We start from the raw sequence: 12,782 nt of genomic DNA, 5'->3' as shown, positions 1-12,782 counted from the left end.
CAGGGGGAGATAAGCTTCTTGTGCGGAGCTGCCAAGAGACTGCCATAAAACCATTTCTCATCCATCTCCCTCATTTCAGCTGAGCCTAGGACTTTCCGTCTAACTCCATCTTCCTTCAAATACAGCTGCAAGCTTCTGTGTAAGTCTAGAAACTGCCTGGCTATAGTTGAGATGGCTTCTCAGTAGTAGATCAACCGTCACTCCTGTCTCTGTCACTGGGTCCCTCCAGTTCAGTGTCCTTCAGTGGGACTAGAGATGTGGGGAGGTAACACCATCCTGGTATTGTTTTTGCTGTGCAAGTAATATTGTCTAAATCCAGTTGAGCCCTGTGGTCACCTTAATGGCTGAATCTCTCAAAGTGTGGCAAACCAACCTAGAAGCTTTTATTGTGATCCTTGTGGCTCTGTTAGCCACTGCACTATTGCTTAGGGGCTGCTCAGCCACTTGTTACTTAGAAGGGTACGATTTTCCCAGTCTGAAGAGTGAATTAAGCCAGTGTAATTCAGGGGAAAATACTCATGTGAAAAAGTAGGGGTGAGCAGAAGCAAGTTTTGGGTTTTTTTTGTTTTTTCGGTACGCGTGCCTCTCAGTGTTGTGGCCTCTCCCGTTGCGGAGCACAGGCTCCGGACGCGCAGGCTCAGCGGCCATGGCTCACGGGCCCAGCCGCTCCGCGGCATGTGGGATCTTCCTGGGCTGGGGCACGAACCTGTTTCCCCTGCATCGGCAGGCAGACTCTCAACCCCTGCGCTACCAGGGAAGCCCAGAGGCAAGTATTTGATATATTGGGGCAGCTAAAGGCAGTAGGGATGAAGTAGGTGGAGAGAGATTGAAGACACAGGAAAAAGAAGAGTTCAGTAATATATCAAGGTAGTAGAGAAGAAGATACACTGATGGGGACCAATAGCTTGGTAGAGAGAATCACTCTGGAAAGGAAGACACCCCCTTCCCTGAGACCAAAGAAGCCACCTCCCTATCCTTTTCTATCATGGCACTCCCATTATCTTCTGGTCTGTCTCTTACCAGGTCTCCTGACTATCTTGTCCTACTGTCACAACTTTCCCAATTGCCTAAAAATCCTTCAGTAGTTTCCCAGCACCTTCACATTTGATACTGATCACATTAGTATGGACCCTAAGTTCCTTCAAGTTCTGACCTCTGCCTTTTTATTTTTAATTTTAAAAAATATATGATTTTTAAAGGTTACTTTCCATTTATAGTTATTACAAAATACTGGCTTTATTTGTTGTGTTGTACAATACATCCTTGAGCCTATCTTACACCCAATAGTTTGTACCTCCCACTCTCCCACCCCTATGTTGCCCCTCCCCCTGATAACCATTAGTTTGTTCTCTATATCTGTGTCTGCTTCTTTTATGTTTTATTCACTAGTATGTTGTATTCTTTAGATTCCACATATGAATGATACCATACAGTAATTTCTCTGTCTGACTTAACTTCACTTAGCATAATGCCCTCCAAGTCCATCCATGTTTCTGCAAATGACAAAATTTCGTTCTTTTTTTCATGGTTGAGTAGTTTTCCGTTGTATATGTATACCACATCTTCTTTATCCATTCAACTGTTGATGGCCACTTAGGTTGCTTCCATACCTTGGCTATTGTAAATAATGCTGCTATGAACATTGGGGTGCATGTGTATTTTCAAATTAGTGTTTTGGGGTTTTTTTTGGTTATATACCTGGGAGTCTGATCTCTGCCTTTCTATCCAGGCTTATCTCCTATCGCACTTTCGCACACAACCTTCACTCCAGTTATGTTGAACAACCTACCTCTCTCTAATGGGCTAGGCAGACAGGGCTGCTATGTATGGTTGTACAGACTGCACATGGAACATCTCCAAGAAGTGCCATACATATTGCTGATATTGTCAGTTTGTATAGTTATTAGAACTATTTTCTGGAAGATGGCAGTAGACTGTCCTATTCTAATAAAATTAATATGACAGATTTCTGACAAACAGAAGTAGAGTACTACCTTGAAGAAAGTGTCTTTAATAGTTATTACAAAATATTGGCAACATCCCCATGTTGTACAATACATCCTTGAGCCTATCTTACACCCAATAGTTTGTACCTCCCACTCTCCCACCCCTATGTTGCCCCTCCCCCTGATAACCATTAGTTTGTTCTCTATATCTGTGTCTGCTTCTTTTATGTTTTATTCACTAGTATGTTGTATTCTTTAGATTCCACATATGAATGATACCATACAGTAATTTCTCTGTCTGACTTAACTTCACTTAGCATAATGCCCTCCAAGTCCATCCATGTTTCTGCAAATGACAAAATTTCGTTCTTTTTTTCATGGTTGAGTAGTTTTCCGTTGTATATGTATACCACATCTTCTTTATCCATTCAACTGTTGATGGCCACTTAGGTTGCTTCCATACCTTGGCTATTGTAAATAATGCTGCTATGAACATTGGGGTGCATGTGTATTTTCAAATTAGTGTTTTGGGGTTTTTTTTGGTTATATACCTGGGAGTCTGATCTCTGCCTTTCTATCCAGGCTTATCTCCTATCGCACTTTCGCACACAACCTTCACTCCAGTTATGTTGAACAACTTACCTCTCTCTAATGGGCTAGGCAGACAGGGCTGCTATGTATGGTTGTACAGACTGCACATGGAACATCTCCAAGAAGTGCCATACATATTGCTGATATTGTCAGTTTGTATAGTTATTAGAACTATTTTCTGGAAGATGGCAGTAGACTGTCCTATTCTAATAAAATTAATATGACAGATTTCTGACAAACAGAAGTAGAGTACTACCTTGAAGAAAGTGTCAGTTTTATAAAAACTTGAACAAAGTTGTACCTCAAATCCTTGGTATAAGTTTTTATGTTTAGAATGTCCTTCAGCTGCCTTGTCCACCAGCAAACTCCTACTCATTCCACATAAGGAAACTCAAACACTATCTCTCTATCTCTTCAAATATTGTCAGGTATTTTTTATAGCTACTTATCTCATGTTCTAGAAATATTTGTGGTTCTTATCCCTCCTCTGAATTGTCTAGTAGTGGGTTTTTAATATCCATCTTTATTCATTTTATCCTGAATGAGCACATGAGGTGTTCTGGATCAGAGGCAAATTTCTTATTATCCCACAGTAAGTAAGAACTGCATGCTCCCCTCTCCCAGTTTGCCCCAGGCCTTACCCCTGGGACTACGAAGTGATGAAAAAGAATGGAAATTTCCTTATATGAGTGGCCAGATACTCTGTAGACAAAGGACAAGGGGAAATGATTTTTCTCTGCTTATAAAGGTAAAGGAGGCAGCTGTGCCCCTCCTCTCCTGGAAGGGTCTCCTCCTTACTCCAGATGTCTTCAAACTCCAGGGCCTAGGCATATCTTCATTCCTAGTTGAAATTTAAATAACTAGAAAGATAACACTCCAGTCTCCCCAGCACCTTCAGAACTAACCTAGGTGCCTTTCCCAGGATATAATATTTTGCTTTGGGGAAGATAAGAGAGGTTTTATTAACCCGTTGGATCATAGCAGTTAGCTCTGTCATTAGGAAAACAAGCAGCTACAGATCTAATATTTATAGTATGAGAAATGTATCTAGGAAAAGCGAAAGAAAACATTCTCTGTAGTGCATACATTTCAGTGGCTTAAGAGGCTAGAGCCTCTTACAGGAACACTAAAAAAAAAAAACAACCAGGGAAGTTTTATTTTCCCATTTCTAAAGCTTACATGGGTAAGGTCTCATGTCATAAAGATTTCTTCTGATTCCTTCTCCAGGACACACAGCCTTTGTCATTTTGGGAGAGTTACATAAAATCTCCAAAACTCTATTTTCTAATGTATCCCATTGAGATAATAATAGCTATTTTTCAGCATTTGCTGTAGGAATCAAGGGGTAACAAATGACATGTTGGGAGAGCATTCCCCAGTTGCCTTCCATTTTCTCTGGGAAATGGAAAAATGGGTTCCATGAAGGAGTGAATAGGGTAGAGAACATTTGAAATTGCCACCATTGGAAGTGGAGAGTGGAGTCCACATAGATAAATTGGACAACATTGATTTGTTATGGAGCAAGTCTACAATTTTCCCTCCCTGGCTTGAAAGCGCAAGGAAAGTGGACTCTGAGGATGACCTGTGAATGGCCCTTTCTACCAGGATTCAAGAGCAGTGGCCATACAAGGAGAGCTCAGGGCTGAGAAAATATCATATTCTGCCCTTTTCCCTCCCACATAAATATATGTTTGCAGTGGAGGTTTGTTAAAATGAGCACTCAATGATAACTTGAATAAGAAAAGAGCCTGGGGTGAGGTTTCTAGGTGTGAGGTCTAGCACCATGCTTCTGGAGATGAGAGGCTGTATATCCATACAGAAGCCTCAGGTTATATTTGGTAATAACTGAAAAATCTATCTCTTCCCCTATCAACTTCTGCTGTAATCTGTCTGAGGTCTTCAATTGCTTAAATATATCACATCTAGGGTGAAAGTTTCGAAGGGAGTAGAAACAAAGTTCTAACTTCTAAGACCTTAGAAAATTTTGTAGTTATGATTGCACAAAACTGTAAAGGATGGAGGGTTCAATTATTTTCTCCCCTCTACCTGTTGGGAAAAGCAATCTGCCAAGGGTCCTGAGCATCTCTGTACATTATTTCTGGGTATGCCAAGGATGCAGAGCCCAGACTACTCTTTACTTGGGTCATTTCTCAGGGTTGGATTTGCAGCAAGCAACCTTGAGCAAACAAGTAATAGCTTCCTCCCGAAGAGTAGGATTGCTTACCAAACACTATAAAAGCAGTAAATTCCCTGAGTTCAATATTCCTTGGCTGTGACAGAAAACCACTGAGTATGTGGCAGCCACCTGGACCCCTCCCCTTAGACCCCATGGGATTTGGGGGGCGTAAGAAACAAGTGCCAACATCGTGCTAATGCTGCTTTGACATGCTCCTTTGTCTCTAATCCAGGCATCATCTATTTTCTGCTGGCATCCATGAAACAGTAACAGGCCCCAGACTCTTCACATATCCTGAAACTACTCACCTACCTAAGAGAATCTTGACATTATTGGCATAATCTCCACCAACCTATACCTTTCCTCCCATGAAAGGAAGCTGAGAGCCGTGATGAGTCAAATAACATAATAAACTTCTGAGAAGGTAAGGGAAAGAGAGCTAATGGAAGAATGCCTTGTTTCGTAATCCTTCTCATTATTTGAAATTATATATTGACTTATTTTATGTCTGTCTCTCCCAGTAGAATGCAAGCTCCTGGAAGTCAGGGACCTTTTTATTTACCACTGTATCTTAATGAGTAAAGTAGTGTCTAGAAATGTTGAAGCTTAATAAATATTTGTTGAGGTAATTAACAGATTATCTGGGCCCTGAGCCACCAGTTGGGATGAATTGGTAGTACTCATAATAGAAGTCTGTTTGCTCTTGAGCTGAGTTTAAAGATATTCCTCTTGTCTTTGTGAATCAGCGCCAAATCTTTGTGTTCCTACAAGGTTTTTTTAAAGTCCTTTAAAGAGAATTTCCCCCAAAATTATTTTGCTAATCACCTCAGTCACCAAAGGACATCCCATATGGGGACAAAAAGAAATGAACTCTATTTAGTGAGTGACCATTCAATGCTAGATACTTTGCTTGTGTTGCCTCATTTAATTCTCACAACTCTACAAGATTAGTATACTGATATCTTTTTCATATATATATGTGTGTGTGTGTGTGTATATATATATATATGAACTTAGATACAAAGAGGTTAAATAACTTGCTTAAGGATGCATAACTACTAAACTAGCTTGTTTTTTCTGGTTTCAAAACCCCTCCTCTATTTGCTATAGCATTCTATAGAGTTATAATACTTTGCATCTTGTGTTATGGTGAATAGATTTTCCAAAATAATATCTAGGATGTGTATCAGTAGGATTCAGTGTAAAAAAAAATAGAAACTATTCTAAGTATTTTAAGCAGGAAGGTATTTAATAGAGGGTACTTTCAAAAATCCATGTCAGGATTGGAGAAGTGCGTTAACAGACTAGGCCTGTAAGAATGAACGATTCCAGCATAATACAGAGTTGACCTATCAGTGGAGCTATTATTGCTGAGGATGACTGGAACACTGGGTTCAGAAACATAACCCTATGATAGAAGGTGGAGTCAAAAAGCTACTGCTCTCATAGCTGCCACAACTGCTTATTGTCTTCCAGGAGGCTGAGTAATAAACTATGGAACATTGCTCTAGAAAAATGTTTCCATGACCTTAATTATAAGAGAAATACAGTCAGAAGTGGTCAGAAGGTTGCCTCAACTTCTCTTATGTTTTCTAAATCTTGCACAAGTATACCTAACTGGCAGACCTAATTCATATCCATAGCTCTAGGTGCAAAGAAATCTAGGACATGTTTTAAGCTTCCAGTTTCTGTATTATGAACACCGCCATAAGAGGATGGTAGAATGGACATTGGGTGAGCCAACCTGCAGTACTTAGCCCAGGCAGTATTTGGAGAAATACAAATACTTCTACAGAGAGAATGGGTTAAAATGTTCAAAACTGACTCTGTCCAGGAAAACCTATATGATATGATTATTTATTTGAACTCCAAACTCCTAACATGCAACTCTTAATGGCTATGATTTATCCTAGGAAAAATGTTCCCTATGCACGTTAAGGCCAATAATATATCTAAATGTACAAATATCAGAGATGAGAAAATTATTTGTGATGTGGGATCATTACTTTCATTTTTCTATAGCCTTTTGTTTGCTGACACTATCATTGGCATGAATTTTCAGAAGAGGAGGCTTATTTCCATCAGGCCCCAGGCCTTTCTCTGGGTTCTTTTTGACTCTGATTTCTCATATGCCAACACAATACTCACATAGGAAGGGCTTAACAATTTAGTACTCTAAAGCTTCAAAGACACTTAGCACATCCAAACATCTTACATGAAGGCCCCAGAGAAGTAAAAAGATTTGCCCAAGATCTCACGGAGACTAGACTAGAAGCCAAGTTCTCTGGCTCCCTGTCCAAAGCTTTTTTTCTTCATCACAACATAACCAAGCCTTGGATTGTATGCTTCCTAAATACAGTGATATTGTGTGTGTGTGTGTGTGTGTGTGTGAGAGAGAGAGAGAGAGAGAGAGAGATTCCATTTATATCAAGTTCAATAACAGGCAAAATGAAGTTATACTTTTAGGGAAGCATATTTAGATGTTAAAGTATGAAGCAGAACAAGGAAATGTTAACCATAAAAGTCTGATTAGTGGTGGAGGTGGGGAGTTTTTCCTGGAAAAATGCACATGGGGATTTTGGGGATGATGGCAATGTCTCAGGAAACTCAGTTTTGTAAAATTCAAGCTTATTTTTTTAACCCAGTATAATGTATTTGACTTTTTTGTCTTTAATAACACTTAGTCTTAGTACTCACTGTATGAAAGAACCAGGCTATGTGCTTTCCATGGATTATTTCATTTAACTCTCACTAGAACACACTAATAAACGCACTATTAGTATGCCCATTTTATAGATGAGGAAACTGAGGCATAGCCTTTACTAATCTGTCCAAATCCACACAGTTAGGTAGCAGAGCTGGTATTTGATTCATCAGGCCCCAGTGTCAGGTGCTTAAGTACTCTGCTAATGCTAGCCAACAGAAATTTTGTGGGTGAGTCTAATTATAGACCCCTTTATTATCATTATTTCATAGTCATAAAAGTTATAGTTATGAAAACCATATTAATAAGAGAAAAAATCTGGTTGCAAAACTATACACATATACACATACAGAACTATGATTACATCTATGTTAAAAATATATATGCATAAGTAGAAAAAGACCAGAATATAAAACACTAAGTTAGGATGATGAAAATATAGGTGCTTTTTCCCCCTCTTTTTTGTTTTCCAAATTTATTGTAAAGTAGCCATATTAAATTTATAATGGGAAAATATGCTCTAAAATAAACTTCCCGTTTACCTGAAACATAAAATTTCATTTCCACACTCTTCTTTCCTGCAGCTTTGTATAATCTTTTAGAAGCCTCTTCTGTTCAATGAGTAACTTCGTTACTAAATTGATGGCACTGGATCATTCTAGCTATGCAAATCACAGACCCACAGCCAGCTCAGGAAAAAGATTACATTAAAAATTAAAGCAACGTGTGGAGATGTGGAGATAATGTGCTTACAATTATTTCTACATATTTAATATTTATGCAATTACAAAGCCAGTCATGACAAATCTTAAATATTGAGTCATATTCCTTTTACCCTCTAATATTTTTGACCTTGAACTGAGACTGCCAAATAATATATAAAAAATGGCTGTGGGAGAAGCATTTCTTTTGGCCTATAAATGATAAATGCTTTTTTCTTAGAAAGTGATCTCATTTCTTCCTAGCCTTTGTTTATTTTCAATGCCTTGTATTTTTTTTACTCTGTTACATTCTGATCACCCTTGAAAGCGCTGGGCTTTCAGTCTTCCACAGTTTGGTTGTATCGTTTTCTGGCGCTGCTGCTACTGTGATGTGTTTTCTGTCACAGGAAATTTACAGGCACATTAGCCTACTTGACAGGCACAACGAGCCACAAGGCTCTCCTAAGGAGAAACAACCACGTGCTGTGATGAGGTTTTCTCTGTCTCTCCATCTCACCTTCCCTCTTAAACCTTAGTACCCCACCATGATTCAGATACAAGTCCCCACCACTTTTGCTTGTAGGTATCACCTTGGATCCTAGATTTAACTCTCTGGTTCCTGGTGACAGCAGTACATTGGTTCTGCAGTAATTAATTCATATTTCGGCAACAATCTGACTATAGCAGTTTGTGGATAAAGCCCATGTCTTCACTTAGAGCCATATAGATACCAAGTAAGGAACGGGTGGGAACTTTTCTGTTCCTGTGATGAGTCATTGACACAAAGGTGTAAAATAGCATCCAAAAACTATACAAAGGAAAAGCACTATCATTACATTTTATGGAAGGCGTTTAGAGAGAAAATTCTAAAACACTCAATTTACTTTTCTCCATGTGCCATAGAAAAATGGTCAACAAAAATCAATGACTTATTAAAAATTCAAAAACTTAAAATGAGACATAAATGAAAAGGTAAACTGTTTCCTTGGCAGATTCCAAATAAATTAGAGTACTACCCTACAGCCACTAGGGAGCCAAAGGCCTGTGCATTTTAAGTTTAATATAGATTATGTTGCCCCTGAGGGAGTAAATCTGCTAAGATATAGCAGTTCTGCTACATTCGGACCCTGACTTCATGCCAAGCCATCTCTTCAATATATGATCTTCCAGACCTTTTAAATAATTTTTGAAGGGTGATTTTATTTTGAGAATATTCCCTTTATCCTTGGTATATTTGACCATACACATGTAACTATGTAACCTACAGAAATTATTAGGAGAATAGTCCAAAATCATATGTAAGTTTCTTGCTTGATTCTCTGTCAAGAAGCAGACATATTTACCAAGCCAATCCATAGCATTGGTCTGAGCTGCTCTATTTATAGAATGAATAAATACATAAATGAACTTTGCATTATCTGGAAACCAGGAATAGGTGGTTTCCTGGTAGATTTATTTTTTAGAGAATTAACTAGGAACATTGTTAGTTTGTCCCTGTCCTAGTCATTTCAGGCTTCTGTAAAAATATAGACTAGGTAGCTTACAAACAGCAGAAATCTGTTGCTCATAAATTTGGAGGTTGGAAATCTGAGATCAGGGTGCCAGCACGGTCGGGCGAGGGCCCTCTTCCAGGATGCAGGCTTCTCATTGAGTCTCTAAGTGGCTGAAGGGGCTAGGGAGCTCTGTGGAGTCTCTTTCATAAGAGCACTAATCCCATGCATGAGGGCTCTACCCTCATGACCCAAGCACCTCCCAAAGGCCCTACCTCCTATACCATCAACTTTGGGGGTTTAGGATTTCAAAATATAAATTTTGTTGAAAATGAAATAGTCAGGCCATTGCAGGCCCCCTTTCCTTTTTTCTCTTTCTTGGGGCCATGCTCTCACAAAGGTTTCAGTATAGCCAGCTGCAGCTGTGTTCTTACCTATGCCCTCTGTCCCTCCCCATCCTTAAGAGGACAAATGAAAGTTTTTTGGTTCTGGCAGCCTGGTGGTCCTTGGAGAGACTGACTCATTCCTCAGGCTCCCTAAGAGTGAGAGCAGACCGTACATTCCTATCTTTAGATTGACTCTTCCTTAGTCTGGTTTCCCGCAATGACAGTGGTTCTCCTCTCTCCCTTTTGATCCTCTGTAGTGACTGCAAGGATGAGAAGAGAGACCTAGTTTTCCAGGTTGTCAGGATGACTAGAGGTCTTTCCAGCTAGTTCAGAGCAATGGCAACAGGGACCATTAATCTTGCCCACCATCTGGAAAATACAGAATACCTGAAGAGCAGGAATTATTTATCCTCACACAAAGAAAACCAAGCCAGTCACTGGACTTTATATATAGCCATTCTCCATCTAAATGTCTTTAGAAGTAGAATTCTTTAATCTAGGGTGATTTGAGTAAGATTCTTTCTGAAACAAGAGGCCAATTTAGATAAAACCCAAGGTGTCTTTAATCTTATTTTTTGTTTGTTTTGTTTTTTACCTGAAAAGGTCATAAAAAATGGATAAATTTTCATAAATAATATAAATTTCTGTCTGCATCTAGTGGGAGATTTCCTCTAATTTTAACACTGAAATGTTTTAACAAATAATCATCAAATGCCTATTATGTGCCAGGCAGGCACTGTTGTAGGTGCTGGAAATATAGCATAATGTATACATTAAACCTTCAATGTGAAGACTGCATACAGACGCTGAGAATTCTTCAGGCTCTCTGATGAATCCATTCACATTTTCTGTACCCATTCATACTTTAAACTGTAGTCAGGTAAGCTCTCCAAACTGGGTTTCACTTGCCTCCCTGATCCCCTAGGACTAAACCAAAGGTATTAAATCCCAGCTCCTTCATCCCCAACCCCAGCCTAGTGGATGCATTTTCACTGGGATGAGTGTATCCAGGAGTAGAATTTTATCAGGCCCCCCAAGGGCCTGAGGAGATTTTCTTTCAGTACCAAGAAGTCTTTCCTGAAAGTCGGCATCCAGGTAGATTAACTGACAAAAAGGACCCTAAAACATGGAAGCATTTGCCAGTCTGGACATCTACACTGATAGCTGTCTGGGGAGCTACTACAAAATGTATGGAGGGGAAAAATTACTCATTTGGAATCTTGGCTGTCAAAGAAAATCCAAACCCAGGAGCTCTTCTCCTAAGAATCCCTATGACATTTTATTCTTTAAATAAATCTTTTCTTCCTCTCTTTAGGTAAGAGATTGACATTTTAAGATCAATCATGCCTCTGCTTTTCAGGGTTGGTAGACTTAGAACAGGATAAATGGAAATTAAGCAAAATTTCCATTTTTTTGAATAAAAATGCTCAAAACAGCTATATTCGAACTCAGTATAAAAGAGGGATGCTCTTCCTCCAGTGGTCATTCTCATTACTATGATTATCTCAAGACCTTTTGATGTCAAAATTTCACCCTGTTTTCTCTAAAAGAACCATTCTGAACATATGCCTGATGTTTGAATAGCAGCAGAAAGCAAAGGAATCTCATACTATGTTTTTCTCCATCATAGCCAAGGATGCTTTAGTGCTTCTGATATAGTCACAGGTCACCAGCTTTTCTAGCCCCTCATCGTCATGGAGTGTTTCACCTTGTTACTACAGGCTATAGTTGAACTCTTTCCTCCTGTTTATATTATTCAGCAGCCCCCTTCTTGTTCATAATCGTCTTGTTGCAATTGGCTAGCCTCTCTGAGAAGCAGATTTGTTCAGTGTTTTTAAGTAAGTTAAAATGATGTTTTTAATTATTAAGGTTCTCAGGCCATTCAGTTAGTCAATACACATTTATCGTGAGTCTACTACATGCCAGGCATCGGAGGAGGTGTTGGGAACTGTAGAATTCCAGGGAGCATGCTGTGGTCAAAGGAGCAACTAGATGAGGTCAGGAGGTGCCATTCTAATAGAAACAGCCTTACCCCTGACATGTGTGGCCTGGGCAAGGCCGTCAACCTCTGGGATTCCAGTTTTCTCACATGCAAAATAAGGGGTGGACAGAGCTTCTCTAACTTCAGACCCTAACATTCTGTGATTACTTCTGGTTTGGTTTACTCATCGCCCTGGAAACCCAGTAGCCTCCCAAAGGTGAATGCTTTTATAAGCCTTCCCAAAGGGTCCTAATTCTAATCCAAGGAGCAGTTTTGGGCTAAAATGAATGCTTTTCAAAGACCCAAGAAGACATTTAAAGACAGGGTACCTATATGTTTTTCACTTTACTGTATATTTGAGCATATTTTCCCCCAAAATGCTTACCTACTTTCTATTTGCTAGGTAGTATAAGGGAATAATTTCCAAGTGTGGAGGGTCATTTAGAATTCCAAACACCATGGTCTAATCTCTCCAGGATAATAATAAATCAAAGATACAAAAACAAGCGATGAGTCCAGATAATTCTGCACTTAAAATAGTGACAGTTCATCAGGGCATGTTAAAACTCCCTAATTCTGTGCCATTTCAGTAGTTCCAACTGTTTTCAAAGCATCTTAGACTATTATTGCTATGTATTTATTTGTATTGACAATAAAATGAATGCTTCCTTATTTGCAAGCCACTAGATAGTCTTCTAATATCATGTGAGAATTAGTTTTTCATCTGTTTTCTCACTATATGACATGTATTTTATTTTTTTATTTTTTTTTTATTTTTTTTTTTTGCGGTACACGGGCCTCTCACTG

At 39.1% G+C, this 12,782-nt stretch overlaps 1 protein-coding gene across 1 annotated transcript in view; it reads left to right on the top strand.

Annotated features, from left to right (window-relative positions):
• Positions 1-12,782, top strand: part of PJA2 (praja ring finger ubiquitin ligase 2) — a 380,196-nt gene that overhangs the window by 6,471 nt on the left and 360,943 nt on the right. Inside the window, exon 2 of the mRNA XM_028493128.2 lies at positions 4,946-5,137. The gene's annotated coding sequence lies outside the window, so the exon portion shown is untranslated. The remainder of the gene's footprint in view (positions 1-4,945; positions 5,138-12,782) is intronic.

The sequence above is a fragment of the Physeter macrocephalus genome, chromosome 8 (assembly GCF_002837175.3).
Source record: "Physeter macrocephalus isolate SW-GA chromosome 8, ASM283717v5, whole genome shotgun sequence".
Lineage (NCBI taxonomy): Eukaryota > Metazoa > Chordata > Mammalia > Artiodactyla > Physeteridae > Physeter > Physeter macrocephalus.
This window is presented reverse-complemented; position numbering and strand designations above follow the sequence as displayed.